Here is a 16,209-nt window from a genome sequence, read left to right as displayed (position 1 = left end):
CTGCCCTGAGCCCAAGATGAACTGCACTGACCAGAGTTCTCACGACCTTTCTGAGACCTCTTTCTGATGAGCCGTGGCTTCTGCACACCCAACCTTTCCCGGCTACTGAGGGGACAGCCATCTTCCTGACGCCTTTTACCACCTGCGGAGACTGAAATGGTCCTGACGCAGCCGCCCAACCACAAAGGCAAACTTGAAGAAAGCAAGAGAGGATCAAACAAACAGTCATGGCTCTAAGAAGGGACATCCTACAGATGTGATACAGAAGAGGAATGGAGAGGCGGCCCAAAGCCAGAGGACAGTGTGTTCGGGGCCATTTCTCCGAAAAACTTCTCAAAGAAACAACAAAAGCAGGAAATAACAAATTCACAATTTAAAAAGCAAATACAAATACTTTTTAATAGAATGGGCTTCCCTGGTGCTCAGACTATAAAGAATCTTCCTGCAATGCAAGAGATACGGATTGTATCCTTGGGTCAGGAAGATCCCCTAAGGAAAGGCACGGCAACCCACTCCAGAATTCTCGCCTGGAGAATCTCATGGACAGAGGAACCTCGCGTGCTGCTGTCCATGGGGTCGCAGTGTCGGACACAGCTTAGCAACTGAACAACACAACAGCAACAGTGAGAGGGTCAAAGCATGGCCTTGTGGTGGTGCTGGTTTACTCGCTCAGTCGTGTCCAACTCTTGCAACCCCATGGACTGTAGCCCACCAGGCTCCTCCGTCCATGGGATTCTCCAGGCAAGAATACTGGAGTGGGTTGCCATTTCCTTCTCCAGGGGATCTTCCTGTCCCAGGAAGCAAACCCGGGTCTCTTGCATTGCAGGCAGATTCTTTACTGACTGGGCTACAAACATAGCCTTAGGATATAGCATTTACTGTTTCCGCATCGCGTGAGAAGGAAGGACAACAGATCAAAAAGTTTTGGTCAACTCAAACCTCTCTGGGTTTACACTTATTCAACTTTCCTAAAATGTGGCTTAACTCACTACTGTTCATATCCCCAACACTTCAAAACTTCTGTAAACTTAACTTTAAATGAAACTGGCTCAATCTTATATATTTTAGTAATTTCTTATATATTTTAGTACTTGAGATAAATCAAATTTCACTCAATTCAGGAACAGAAATCATATTCCACCTATCCAGATAAGGGTTTCTCATTTCACCAACAAACCAATGCTTGTAAAACAAACATAATCTTTAAAAAAAAAAATCCGAAACTACCAGAAATAATTTGATGCTGACACTAGAATTACGGGGCAGAAAAAAGCCAACAAAGTGCTGAAATGTATTATATGAAATCCAACACTTCAGAAATAATATTTCAAAGCTAACTAGACGTACACAAGCATATGAATCTAATGCTTGGCCGCTTTTATACAAAACCTATTGAAAGGGATTCCATTCACTGAGGTTCTTTGAGATGTTCCTGATAGAAACAGAAACTGCACATATTTTTAAGCTACATTATGCTATAGCACTTCTTAGGGGGGAAAAAAAAACATGAAAGCCAACTTTTGGACACATTCATATTAATAAGAACCTATCCTAATAACTGCTCTAAAAGGAAAAACTGAAGAGGTTATTTTCAAGTGCCTTTCATACTGGAAACCCAAAAATACATAATAAGAAATGACTGGAAATACATGCATCTCTAATTTTCAACAGCTAAGGCTTCTGAAAGGCAGTCAATCCAGAAATCATGTGTTTTGGGGGCATGATTCAGTTTCATTTTTCTCTGAGCTCATTCATTTGCTTCTGATGACCAAGCATAATCAGTGGGCATGCTAACCATCAGGAATGGTATCTCGTGCTGGAAAGGGTTACCACAAGAATATGTGCTCAGTTGTGTCCAACTCTGTATGACCCCATGGACTGCAGCCTGCCAGGCTCCTCTGTTCATGGGGTTTTCCAGGCAAGAATACTGGAGTGGGTTGCTATGCCCTCTTCCAGGGGATTTTCCCGACCCAGGGATTGAACCCAAGTCTTCTGCATTGCAGGCAGATTCTTTACCACTGAGCCACTGGGGAAGCCCCTCACAAGGGGACACACCATCTCTACAGATCAGACTCAGGGATGGATGCAGGGTGACCAGGATGCAAAGAGAGTCATGTTTTTCTTTCTTCTTTTTTTTTCATTTCCCCCCCCCAAAAGTTCACAGACAAAAGAAAAATGGTAAAATAGGCAAGGTGATATAATATATGTGAGACTTTGTTTATCTGGAAAACAAACCAAAATACAAATATTCCCTCATAAAGAAGAACTATTATTTTCAACCTATTTCCTATCTTCCACACTTTGATTTAATGTTTGTCTGGAATCCATGAAACATTAAAACACTTGAATTTTATTTGCCTATATCAAAAATTACTCAGTAAAAGGGAAGCAAAAAATTATAATTAAATAATTTGCTTATTATTTAATGGTGATGGATCACCACCATCTTTCCCCTTCTCTAGCTTGCGTAGTTTATTTACTGTTGTGTTTTAATCTAGTTTTTCTCTTCTTGCTGTACAACAGTTTCACAGTAAAGAGACAGTTCCAGACAACTGTCATTCTAAAATCCTATAGTCTAAAACACATTCATAGATCATTTTTCAACAGTTTTGAAGTTAAGTTCTACCTAGATGGTAGAAGATTAACAAAACTGACACACCTTTAGAATGACCATGAAACAAGGAGAGCAATCACAAATCGGTAAAGTCAGGAATGAAAGAACAGACATTGATCACGACTAAGGATTACAAGGAAATACTCTGAAGAAGTTTATGCTACTAAACTAGACAATTTAGATGAAAAGGGAAATTCCTAGAAACATATATATTAACAAAACTGACTTAGAAAGAGAAAAGCTGAATAAATGGACAGCAAGTTAAGAGACTGAATTAGTAATTAAAGATCTTCCCACAGAGAAAAGCTCAGGTCCAAATGACTTCACAGGTGAATATCTAAAAAGAAATACCAATCTTTCACAAATTCTGCTACAAGAGGAAACACTTCCTAATTCATCCCACGAACCAGTTTTATGCTGACACCAAAGCCAGACAAAATACCACAAGGAAACTAAACATTAACAGCCCTCTTGAATTAGATGCAAAAACCCTCAACAAAATATTAACAAATCAAATCTAGAAACATATAAAGAGTTACATATCATGAACAAATTGGATTTATCCCAGGAATGCAAAGCTAGCTTAACCCCACAAAATCAATTAGCACAACATGTCATATTAATATGGAGAAGACAATGGCAACCCACTCCAGTACTCTTGCCTGGAAAATCCCATGGACAGAGGAGCCTGGTAGACTGCAGTCCATGGGGTCACGAAGAGTCAGACATGACTGAGCTACTTCACTTTCACGCATTGGAGAAGGAAATGGCAACCCACTCCAGTGTTCTTGCCTGGAGAACCCCAGGGACGGTGGAGCCTGGTGGGCTGCCGTCTATGGGGTCGCACTGAGTCAGACACGACTGAAGTGACTTAGCAGCAGCAGCAGTCAATTTCATGACTAGAGCATGTCATGATCCTATATGTAGAAAGTCCTAGGGAATCCGCAGTGACACTGCTAAAACCAAAAGACAGGTTCTATAAGGTCACAGGACACAAACCAGCACAAAGCAACTGGTGCCATGAAACCAGAAGACGACTGCTTCCTGGCAGGAAAGCAACGACGAACCTAGACAGTGTATTGAAAAGCAGAGACATTACTCTGCCAACAAAGGTCCATATAGTCAAGGCTAGGGTCTTCCCAGTGGTTGTGAGAGTTGGACCGTAGAGAAGGCAGAATGCCAAAGAATTGATGCCTTTGAACTGTGGTGCTGGAGAAGACTCCTCAAAGTCCCTTGGACTGCAAGAAGATCAAACCAATCAATCTTAAGGGAGATCAACCCTGAATATTCACTGAAAGGACTGAAGCTGAAGTTTCAGTATTTTGGCCATCTGATGCGAACAGGCAATTCATTGGAAAAGTCCCTGATGCTGGGAAAGATTGAGGGCAGAAGGAGAAGAGGGTGTCAGAGGATGAGATGGCTGGAAAGTATCACCCATGCAATGAACATGAACATGGGCAAACTCCAGGAGATGGTGAGGGACAGGGAGGCCTGGCGTGCTGCAGTCCATGGGGTCGCAAAGAGTCAGACACGACTGGGTGACTGAACAACAGAAGGTGAAAACAAAGGTTTTTCTTTTTAATTACATTAAAAACATTTAAAACAGACTCAAATGGCCTCTTCCTTTTTCTACCTAAATGTTTAAAACTTTTTTTCTTGGAAATATTTCACATCTACAAAAAGGTTCACATCCCCCTAAACCTACAACTTTTAGAGAATTACCATAAAGTGGACAAACCCAGGTGATTCACAGAGATCATGAAGCGGGGCACTGTCAGCACCCTCAGATGTGTCCTCCATGCCCGCTCAGGTGTTAATCCTTTCTCCTTCCCAAAGGGAACCATTTCCTTAACACCCCTTTTTAATTTAAGTGAAATCTCATAGTTATGAATTCTGCTGTTTAGCATCTTCCGCCCAACATTAAATGTACGAGATTATCACTGTTGTTGCATGGAGCATAATGTTTTCCATTTCTATCACTGAACAATACGTGAATTCACCACAATTTACTCAGTCGCTCTACTGCTGATGAACATCTAGGCTGTTTCCAAACGGGCTATTGCAGCATTGCTGCTGCGAACACCACCATACGTGCATCCTGGTAGGGTCGTGCATTTCTGCTGGACGTGTGTACACCTAGAGCAGAGATTCTGGCTCACACGGCATGTGGATAGTCAGCTTTAGTAAACAACGCCTGACAACTCTCCATGTTTGTGACAACCCGCACACCCATGGGTCAGGGATACGAGTGCCCGCTGCCCCACCGCTCTCCACACTACAGGCCTCTGTCTGGTCTTTTCCACGTTAGCCAATCCGATGACTGTATGGCGGCATCTCAGGATTATTTCTATCTGTGCTTCCTGATTCCTAATGAATTTCAGCTTCTTTTCATGTGTTCACTGGCCATCTGTATGGCCATACCTGCACATTTGCAAAATACTTATTCAAATCTCACCCATTTTTCTTTTGGATCACACACCAATTCTCAAAAAGACCATACTTTCCAAACTTTCTATATGTAACAAAATCAAATGTCTACACATTTCTGGTTCTGTTTCAGGGCTTTCTATACAATTTCCCTGTTTGCCTACGCCTGTGCCAATATTGCACTGTCTAGAACATATGACTTTATAAACTCTTGATATCTGATAAGTCCACCTGTTCTTCTTCATGGGTGTCTTGAAATTCTTTGCTCTCTACATTCATATAAATCCTAGAAACACATAAACACATAGCCAATTTCCACACCCCCAAATTTTTTCAGGCTATGGACTAGAGTTGAAAGGAATCTGTATCAATTTAGGGGATCACACACTGGATTGACTGAACAATCAGAAGTGAAAACAAAAGCAATACATAAAAAATGTACTAAGAAACTTAAAGCCTTTTCACACAAATGTAAAACTATAATGCACAGTGCAAAAAGACACACCCCTCAAATTTAGAGAATTAACGCAAACAAGGCAAACCAGCAAAGGATTATTCTCAAAGATATAAAGCAACTTCCAGCTCACCCCAGAAAAGATCCATGACCGCAATCATAAACTTGGGCCTTCGAAGGAACTTTCCTAACAACCATTTTATTAAGGAAACACATTACGAATTGCTTAATCCAACACTTAAATGTCGAGATTATCACTGTTGTTGCAGAGAAATGCCAATTCACACTAACAAACTGAAGTACCACATTTACTCAGTCCAGTCATCTGGAATGGCTGTTATCCAAAGTCTACAAGCATTGATGCTGCGAACCCACATACGTGCAGGAAAAGGGTCCTCATTACACTGCTGGTGTGTAATAGAAATTAGATTCAGCTCACTATGGCATGTGGTAGCAGTTTGTAAAAAGCTGAAATACTCCATTGACCCCAGCAACCCATGTCAGGGCATACGATCCCGGACCCACCAGTCTCCAAGACACAGGCCTCTGTCATCTTTCCCAACTGTTCCAATCGCAGCACTGTATGGATCCAGGATTAATCAAACTAGTGCTTCCTGATTCTGAATGAATGTTAAGCTTTTTTTGGTACTGTACCACTGGTAATATTACTCGCCATTTAAAATAATTATTCAAATCCACTTTCTTGGATGGATACAACTGAGCTCATTTAAAAAGACATACTCCAAATTTAAGTATAAAACCATAACTGTACTAACACATTTCTGGTACTTTAGAGCTTTAACAAACCCTTTGCCTACGCTAATGAATACTGATGTCTAGAACAGACTTGTAACTTTTGATATGGAAGTCCACCTGGTTCTTTCATTTCTAGAGAATTCTTGCTTCTAAAACATTATATAAATCCACATCTCTGTAATATTAGTCTTTCACTCCATGAACATGGTATATTCCTTCTTTACTTACCTGTTCCTTGAATTTTCTAAATATTTTATGGTTTTCTACGTAAAGGTATTGCAAATTACTTGCAAGTTCTACTCCTGTACATTCAGATACTTACTGTTATAAACAGTACCTTTATTAACTTCATTTTCTAATTGTTTATGGCTATAGAGAATCTAGCAAGCAGCCTAAACACCCATCTTAAGTCTAATAACTTACACATAATCTTTTGGATGTTTATACATACAAAATAGTTTTGTCTGCATGTACTGAATTTTCTCCTCTTCCAACTCCTGTAGCTTTTATTTCGTTTTCTTATCTTCGTGCACTGGCAAGAACCCACAACATAATGCTGAATAAATGTGATAATAACAAGCATCCGTCTCTCATTTCCAATTTCAGAAGGTCACTTTTTATTATTCCACCACCAATGACACCTGCTGCACATTTTCTTACAGATACTCTTCCTACTTTGCTTGAAAGTTTTTCATCACAAATAGATACTAAATTTAGTGTTTCCTGCATCTAATGGTGATTGTCTAGTTTTTTTTCCTTCATTAATATGGTGATATACACTGGATTCTGAATGCTAAACCAATACTGCATTCTAGAATAAACACAAATAGCACATGATGTATTATCCTTTTATATTAATAGATGTAACTATTATTTTTTAGGATTTAGCAAGCACATTTATGAATGAGACTGCCCTTTGATTTTTTTTCCTTGTAACATCCTTGACAATATTAAGATACTAAAATTACGCTGGCCTGGCAGGATTTCCAAGCTCCGAGGATCTTTGTCTACCTAATTCAAAATCTTCCCATTCTCCCTCCAAACCATCCATAAGAAGGGTGAAAAATCCACCTATGACCATGCCTTCCAGCATTAATAGAGAAGGCAAAATACAACAGCCTTCAAACTACTTGTAAGTAGAGGAATAAACTGAATTCCAACACAGCTTCCAACACACACCACCTCAAGCCAAGGTGCTTCTTGTGTTGAGTCACTGACATCTTGCATTATTCAAATAAGTCCATCATATCTAAAACAATGATCTGGAAGGCTCGAATGCCACTGACAGTACAGATATTGTCGTTTAAATTTCCCGATCCTCATAGAGTTTTGATTCTCATTATTTTTAACAGCTTTATTATTATGAGTATCTCCTATAAACTAATTCAAGCCTCAATGTAATGGGAGAACAAGAGAGAAAAGCCCCCACTGTTTCTGTCCAATAAAATCATCAAGTATCCCAATAAATATTTGGAGAGAGTACACATTCCATTTAAACAAAACTGTACTTGGAACTTTCACTTATACACAGTGGATCTAAGTTAATTTGGTGTCCAAAAGAAAAAAAATGCTGAGTAAATATTAAAATACAGGGCAATATCATTTGTCTCAAGTGAAATTTGACAATCATTAGCAACCAAATAGCTGCAGAAATAAAGCCACAAACTTCCAAACTGTGTAGCAGGAAATAGTAGCCACAGATGTGGCTTAAAAGAAATTCTCTTCTAAACCCTTTAATGCCTAATCCATAATACAATTCTTTCAAATGATGCCCTAAGGTTTTGTCATGTCCATAGTTGTTTTGTTTTGTTTTTTTTAGAGGAGTAGAATGTCCAGGATGTTCCTGGACATCCTGGAAATGGAAGAAGGTTTTAACTAACCTATGTGACTGCAATGGACAAACAGTGCAGAAACTATGCATTTTTAATTAGGCTCAGGCAGGGACTTCACTAAGGCTGACAAGCCTGTAACCATTCAAAATTACAATGCCAATTTGTAAAAAGAAGTAATGTTTTAATAATCTTCCTCCCTGGGACATCTCAAAGAATAACTTCCACTGCAGTCAAGTCTTTGGAAACAAAGCTGTTTGCCATGTGCAATTGAAATCTGAAGACAGGTGACTGGGGAGTTTGGGGGATTCTGTGTACTGCCATTTTTTAAATCAATAATCAAGGTCGTTAACTCTAAACTGTACAAAAATGGGAGACAAATCCTATAGAAAACCAAGAACAAAGATATGTTCTAAATCTACAGGGTTGGTTATAAAACAAATTAGTTTTCTGTTACTATTGAAACAGATGAATGTCTTATCTTAAAAAATTACAATCATGGCCCCCAGATTAAGATGTTACTTTGCAGAAATGGAAGGTGACTCTGTGGCTCCCCTTTCCAGGCTACAGCCACTCACAGGATGAGACCAACAGGAGCACACGCTGCTTCATCTCTCTCCTTGCAACTTCCTGGTTAACGCCATCCCACTTCGGACTGGACGCTTGGCTCTCTGTTTAGGCACTATTCCTTCCAGGCACCACAAGGAGCAATTTAAATCCCTGAGCCTCTCCAGAAGCATTCATTCTAGCCTGAGGAAAGAGCTACAACGTCAGGACGATGCGGAAATCTGCCAGGTAACTCCCTAACCCAGCACTACATAAAGGAACAGGTGAAAACCAAAAACCATTGTGTCATATACAGTTTTGAGAAGCTGAAAGAAAATAAATGTGACGCTAGCAGGACAAAATGACTCCAGTCAAGTTTTTACAATTAACACAGTAGGGGTAGTGCTCTGCTTAGGTCATGAATCAAAACTTATGACATTCAGTCAATGAAAAAATATTTGTTGAGGCTCTTCTATGAGCAAGGAATACACTATTTCATTCATTTAGTGGATAAAATATGGCCATGCGGGCTCTGGTTCACAGTCAATCACATCCATACCTTTATACTGCCAACAGAATTTCACTGAACTGTTGACAAGCACAAAACGGGGACCTGCACTCAGGGAGAGGATGGTAGGAGATGAACTAAAATGGAACTGTTGCCGTAGATAATAAAATCTCTGGATTGGGACTCCTGTGGTGGCCCAGTGGCAAAGACTCCGTGCTCCCAATGCCCCGGACCTAGGTTCAAGCCCTGGTCAGGGAACTAGATCCCACATGCTGCCACAAAGATCAAAGACCCTACATGCTGCAACTAAGACCCGGGGCAGCCAAAATAATAAACATTAAAAACAAGGAAAACTTTGGATAGCACTGGAACACAACTTTTAAGGTCCAATACTGTCAGAAGCACTCAGAGACCAAAGGTCAAGCTGGCTGGCGGAAGACAATGAGTGTTACCCCTTTGAGCTAAGGCTATGAACTACTGAGGTCTTTACCTGAGGTCATCTGACAAAGCCAGACACATCTACCAAGACAGGCACCACCTGTCGGGTTCCTGCCCATCAGGAGTTTATAGATGGTGAATGAGACAATTAACCCTCTGCCTCACCTCTCTGGCTTTAGAGGACAGGAGTTTGGCTGTATCAATCCTGTCACCACCAGTAACTCATGATACATGGTAGGCATCCAAACATGAGGGAATCTCCTGTAAAGAACCAGAAAGCAAAAACTAAAAGAAAGAAATTAAAATAAATAAAACACTGAAAAAGTTCAAGAATATGTAATACAACTGAAAACATCTTTACATCAATTTCAAGACCATTACCCCAACAACAGGCATTAAGAGGGAAAAAAATCTCATTTGTAAGAAGTCTGAGAAATGATCCCAGGTGCTTAGCTCAGACTCAAGGTTCAGAGGCTCTAATAGACCTGAAAAGTGAGAAAATACCCTGGGGTGTTTGGGATATTTAAAATTTTTTTAAAAATAAAAAGTAAAAATAAAAAGTCAACAGAGGTGAAGAGCTAACCTCAGAGACAAGAGGCATGGTCCAGGGAAAAAAACAGATGAGGGTGACTCCAAAGATCTGGAGTGAAATCTGAGGATGGAGAATATTCTAATCAAAGGACATCTATTAAGTTAGGGGGATGGGCTCTGATAGGAAACAAACAAGACTGGCTTTGAGGTCAGTGGCCAAGAAAGCACCGCCAGGATGGGGCAGCCAGAGAAAGGACGTCACAGACAATGTGACCCCCCCGAGGACACCAGGACCCGGGAAAATGACAAGGCTGTGTACACAAATACCCACCCTTAGAAGAACCACCTGCTGCAGGAAAAGCATGCCTTAAGAGGAAAACAGCATCTTAAGACTGCTTTTAACAAGAGAAACTTCTGACAGTACTGGACCTTAAAAGTTGTGCTCCAGTGCAATCTGAAGTTTTTTTTTTATATTTATTTTTATTTATTTATTTTGGCTACGCCGGGTCTTAGTTGCAGCATGTAGGGCCTTTGATCTCTGTTGTAGCAGGCGGAGTCTTTAGTTGCAGCATGTGGGTTCTAGTTCCTTGACCAGGGATTGAACCTGAGGCCCTGTGCTGGGAGCACGAAAGTTCCAATCCAAAGATTTTACTATCTACTGCAACAGTCCCATTTTAGCTTATCTCATAACAATCCTCTCTCTGAGTGCCGGTCCCCATTTTGTGCTTATCAAAAAACACAAAACTCACCCTGAACTAGGGTTCCTCTCTAAGCGAAGGCCCTTCTCTCATCTTCAAAATCTAGCCTTCCCTGATTGGCTTCACCCCCTTTGCTCCATCACCCCTCAATCCAGAGCAGTAAGGCTCCCTTGAGATGCCTCCTGCCAAAATCAGTACATCTTAGGGCTAAATCCAACAAAAACGAAAACACCATCCAACGGCATGTCTGTCTAGCACCCTCTCCCCCTTGGTCCTTTAATATGCTCAAACTCCTCCAGTAAAAAAGAAGAAAGTGCCCCCCTTCACCTACTCTCCTCCATCACCCTTCAGCACCACACTTCTGGCCCCCACTTACAAGGAAGCCCCCTTACAAACCGGCTGTCTCGCTCCTGTTCCCGTAACTGTGTCACCACTGCCATCACCTCTATGATAATGTCCTGGCTGCTATCACCCCCCTTGAATGACATTTCACTGGATCATGGTTTCCCAGACACCAACCATGTCCCCAACTCCCGTTTGCAGTCTTGACATGGCAGCCTGCCTTTTAAATATGAGAACCCCTCAGAACCCATTCTCCTCACTTCTCTTCTCACTCTACACATGCTTCCTGAATAACCCGATCTACTCCACAGCCTCCACTGTTAACAAAGGCAGAAGTTCCAGAACTTTCTCTGCTCACTGCACCCAGAAAATACCCAGCCAGTAATGAAACCCTTAGCTACATGAAAGTAACAAGTATCTACTAGCAACTTAGTACCCATTTGAAAACAGTGCACTTCTATTGAGAGAAAACAGGTATTTTACTTCACTCTTAAATAAACCATGAACAGCCCACATGCCTGTGTGGAACAGCTCACAATTTCTCACACCTGGAGTCAGACTGGAAACCATTCCCCCAAGCCCTTCCCTAGCAAGCAGGGAAGGCCTAGCTTTGCAAAGACGACATCATCAGAAGGAATTTTGTAGAAACTCCGGTGGAAGCTGTCCTTAGGTGCTCAGCGCTGACAGGTGTTTGCACCGCTGAGGGTCCTTCAACAATTTAATCCCCACAGTCTCCCTGCGAGTTCACTGTGGCAAGTAGTTTGGGAGCCAGTGTGCTGAGAGCTCCCGAGTGTATGTGTCCAAGTCCAGACACCTCCCAATATCTGGATCCCAGTGCAGCCACTGACCGATGCGCCCTGCAGGCACCTCGAACTTGACAAGGTCAGCATCTTCCCCCAAGGGAATGGCTGCTGCTCCCTGACCTGGTGTCGAGGGACAGAAGTGCCATCCACCTGCCAACACCCTGCACGGCCCTGTCCCCTCCCTCTGCCAACACACACAGCCCCATCCTACTCTTCAACCCCCCTCCCTCCAGCCTTGCCCCAGTGCCCATTCTCCAAGGACACATCTGACCATGGAGAAAGAAACAGGACAGGACTAGAGCGCCAGTAAGAGGAGGAGAGGAGACTGCAGACTTTCTACTCCACTGATCTCTAGAGTGATGTTAAATTTATTGTACAATATGCATTATTTATGCACTGCTGGTCTACGATATTCCTGTATTACCTGCCTAAAATGAGGTGGAGGTAAAGAACCAGCGCTGAAGAAGAATGCAGAGGTCCAAATGCCAAGAGCATTTGGAAAAACCAGATGCTGAGAAAAGGATGGAAAAGAAAAGTTGAGCATTTGCAGTCTGTCCAGCCATGTGGAGGCGCTCCCAAGAAAATAAAAGGAACGACAGTCGCCTATGCCTGGAAAACACAATCTCGAAGAGCTATCCTTCAGAGGAAGTTCTGGGCACTCTGAAGGACCATCAGGAGTGGCCCAGGAGCTCAGATAACGCTGAACACTTGGAACAGGCAACTGTTTCCATCAAAATGTTCCAATAACCAAAAAGTTCCTTGTCACATGCAGGTCTCCACAGGAAGAAGCGTAAAGCCCACCTACAAGGACACACCGGGAAGAAAAGGGATGCTCTAATGCTGGCAGGACTGCTCAGCGAAGTGTGTTTTTCTACCTTTATATTCAGAATTTGTAAAAATGGTATAGAACATCATTGACTATTCAGTCAATAAATCTGAGACAGACAGAGAAAACGACGCTATAATGCAACTTCAGGTCAGCAACCAGAAGGGCAGGAACAATTTTTTATAAGTAGATAGTTCTAGAACAAGCTTTTCACGGTGGTAAGAAAACAGAGACTACAGGTCAGATGGTAACTACATAAAGCCAACCAAACTTTCCAACCTAGTGAGCTCGAAACGTCTGAAAAGACACAACTCTCATGAATATAAATTAAGAAGGTCTTTTAAAATGAAGAAAAATGAGTCTGACTGTGGCTGTTCTTAGAAAGGAGCCCAGACACACAATGAGAACTGCCTATGGGAAAGACCAGACTGGCTTCCTTTTGTTTAACCTCTCAAGCAGATAAAAAGAACTAGCTTTCAAGAATCTCCGCATTGTTTCACTGCTAGAAAAGGAAAGTTGGGTGAAGCAGATACAAAAAGAAGCAACCAACCTTCAACGGAATTTGCCCTAGAGGCAAAAGAAAAGTAAGTCAATTATAATACTTTGAACCTAATTTCGATAGAGAAGCAGACATTTTAAATTTTTGGCAAACCTCATTTTTTTTAAAGATGCAAAACATTTCTAATGGCTGGCTCCTCCCCTTAAAAAAATGTGGATTCCAGTTCTTAAGTTAGTATCTCCTGCCCCACGAGACACTTGATTTGAAGCGTTTCAAAAGCTAAAGCAGACCTTTTAAAGTGTCAGCTTTTAAAAACTTAGTAATTATTGCTAGTAGTGACTGAGTATTTAAAATTCACCCCCAAATGAGAAAGAATTCCTATTCCGCCCAATAGCAGCTAAGAAATGAGATGTTCCATTCATCCCTTAAGCCCACGGCTGAGTTTCTTAATAATTAAGAACTCTGCTCTCCACCAGGGAACTCTCCCTTGCAGAGACTGAACCAAGAAGAAATCGCCATTGCCCGTGAGCAGGCACACCGAGAGGCAAAGGCTTTCCCCCCCGGCCGAAGCCCCGGGCCCCGCCGGGAGAGTCTCCCCGAAGGACGCATCCCTGCCCAGCGACCCCGCGGCCCCGCGGCGCGCCGCTCCCGGGCTGCCGACCCCTTCCCGGAGCCCAGCCCGAACGAAGGCCGAGGCCGGGACCCTGACCTCGGGTGCCCGCAGCCCCGGGGGAGGGCCGAGACGAGCGGAGAAGGCCGGACCTCGGGCGGCGGGCACCCGGGGACAGGGCCAAGGTGCGACGAGGGCGCGCGCAGCCCGGAGGGACGCGAGGTTCCCGGGCGCTGGGCAGCCCCGCGCTCGTGCGTGCGGCGCGAGCCGAGGCCCGGGCGTCCGCCCTGCAGCCGGGAGGCGCGTACCGGGGCCAAGGGCCGCAGACCGACCGCGGGAAGCCGGCTGGGAGGGTGCGCCGGGCCGCAGTGGGCCCCGCCGATCGCCCAGGCGCCCGGGCGATGCAGCAAGTTCACTTGGCCGCGGGGCTTCGGGGCGCGCGCCCGCCTCCGCCCGGCCTGGAGCCGGCAGAGATCGAGGCCGGGGACAGACAGCCGGCCGGCCGCAGCGCGCACTCACCGGTCCGCGCCCCCAGCTCCATGGTCCCGCCGCGGCCGCCCCGCACCTCCCCGCACCGCCCCGCGCGCAGCGGCGCCGGCGACGCCGCCTCCGGCCCGGCCACGGCCGCGGCCACGCCCCCTCCCGGCTGGGGGCCCGGCGGAGCGGGGTGGGGCCCAGCGCCGGCTCCACCAACCAGGGCCCGCTCACCGACCGCGGCTCTCGGATTGGCGGGAGCCTCGGCCAATGGGAGCGCGGTAGGAGCGCGGCGTGTCTGCGCCGAGGGGCGGGGCATTGCGGAGGAGGTGGTACTTAGCCTTGGTCCTCCGCCCCGGGCTTGGGGATGAGGCTCTGGCCGAAGTCCCTCCCCCGGGGGTTGGACAGGTGAGGACGCTTTGGGCAGAGTTTAGTGTGGGGGCCGTGCGTCCTCTCCGCTTACGATGGGCCCACTGCAGTCCCTCGGGTGTCCTCCCCTACCTGAACCTTGGCGGGATTGGAGGGCTTTTGCAGACAGAGATGCATGTACCTGCGTGCTGCAGAGTTGAGGGCTGGCCGCCCTGAGAGGATTAGAGCCGTGCCCGCGGTTGGTCTTATGCCCTTCTCAAATCCTTTACCAGCCTCCCTGCAGAGCATTCTCATCTCCCTCTGCAGGTGTTTTCCCTTCTTTTCCCCAACTCCAGTCTCCCACTTTCCAAATGTGAGAGAATCCACAATATCTATTAAACGCAGGGTAAGCCTGAAACTACTCAGCCAAGCCCCGTGGCAGTGGGACTTGATGACTTAGGGGTAAACTTAAGGAAAGAAAAGAAGGGGGAGGGGGAGGAAAAGGGAAGAAAGGACGACAAAAAGAGAGAGAAGCCAATTATGTTCTCCTAGGTCCTAAAGGAAGTGTGGATCATAACAAACAGTGGAAAACTCTTAAAGAGATGGGAATAACAGACCATCTTACCTGCCTCCTGAGAAACCTGTATGCCGGTCAAGAAGCAATAGTTAAAACCTTGTATGGTACAACTGACTGATTCACGATTCAGAAAGGAGTATGATAAAACTGTTTATTGTCACCCTGTTTATTTAACTTATGCGCAGAGCATATCATGAGAAATGCAGGGCTGGATGAGTTACAAAATGATATCAAGCTTGCAGGGAGAGACAGCAACAACTTCAGATACACGGATGATACCACTCTAATGGCAGAAAACGAAAGGAACTAAAGAACCTCTTGATGAGGGTGAAGGAGAGTGAAAAAGCAGGCTTAAAACTAAATATTAAAAAAACTAAGATCATGGCATCTGGCCCCATCATTTCATGGCAAATAGAAGAGGAAAGGTGGAAGCAGTGACAGATTTCCTCTGCTTGGGCTGTACAATCACTGCGGATGGTGGCTGCAGCCATGAAATTAGAAGACAATTGCTTCTTGGCAGGAAAGCTATGACAAACCTAGGCAGTGTGTTAAAAAGCAAAGACATCACTTTGCCAACAAAGGTCCCTATAGTCAAGGCTATGGTCTTCCCAGTAGTCACATACAGTTGTGAGAGTTGGACCGTAAAGAAGGCAGAGCGCCAAAGAATTGATGCTTTTGAACTGTGGTGCTGGAGAAGGCTCTTGAGAGTCCCTGGACAGTAAGATCAAACCAGTCAATCTTAAAGGAAATCCACCCTAAATACTCATTGTTAAGGGGAACTTCAGCTGAACCTGAAGCTCCAATACTTTAGCCACCTGATGCAAAGAACTGACTCACTGGAAAAGACCCTGAGGCTGGGAAAGATTGAAGGCAGAAGGAGAAGAGGGCGACAGAGGATGAGATGGTTGGATGGCAGCACGAATGCAACG

The 16,209-nt window shown here is 44.2% G+C and overlaps 1 protein-coding gene across 4 annotated transcripts in view; it reads right to left on the bottom strand.

The window, feature by feature from the left end:
• The window catches only part of WASF3 (WASP family member 3), a 76,286-nt gene extending 61,781 nt beyond the window's left edge, over positions 1–14,505 (bottom strand). For 2 of the 4 annotated variants that reach the window (XM_070471704.1, XM_070471710.1), the window contains exon 1: positions 14,401–14,505. The gene's annotated coding sequence lies outside the window, so the exon portion shown is untranslated. Of the gene's footprint in view, positions 1–9,737; positions 9,834–14,189; positions 14,320–14,400 lie in introns of those variants that run through there. The other 2 variants (XM_070471705.1, XM_070471706.1) reach the window with 2 other exon arrangements.
• Between the last annotated feature and the right edge of the window lie 1,704 nt (positions 14,506–16,209).

The sequence above is a fragment of the Odocoileus virginianus genome, chromosome 8, assembly GCF_023699985.2.
Source record: "Odocoileus virginianus isolate 20LAN1187 ecotype Illinois chromosome 8, Ovbor_1.2, whole genome shotgun sequence".
Lineage (NCBI taxonomy): Eukaryota > Metazoa > Chordata > Mammalia > Artiodactyla > Cervidae > Odocoileus > Odocoileus virginianus.
This window is presented reverse-complemented; position numbering and strand designations above follow the sequence as displayed.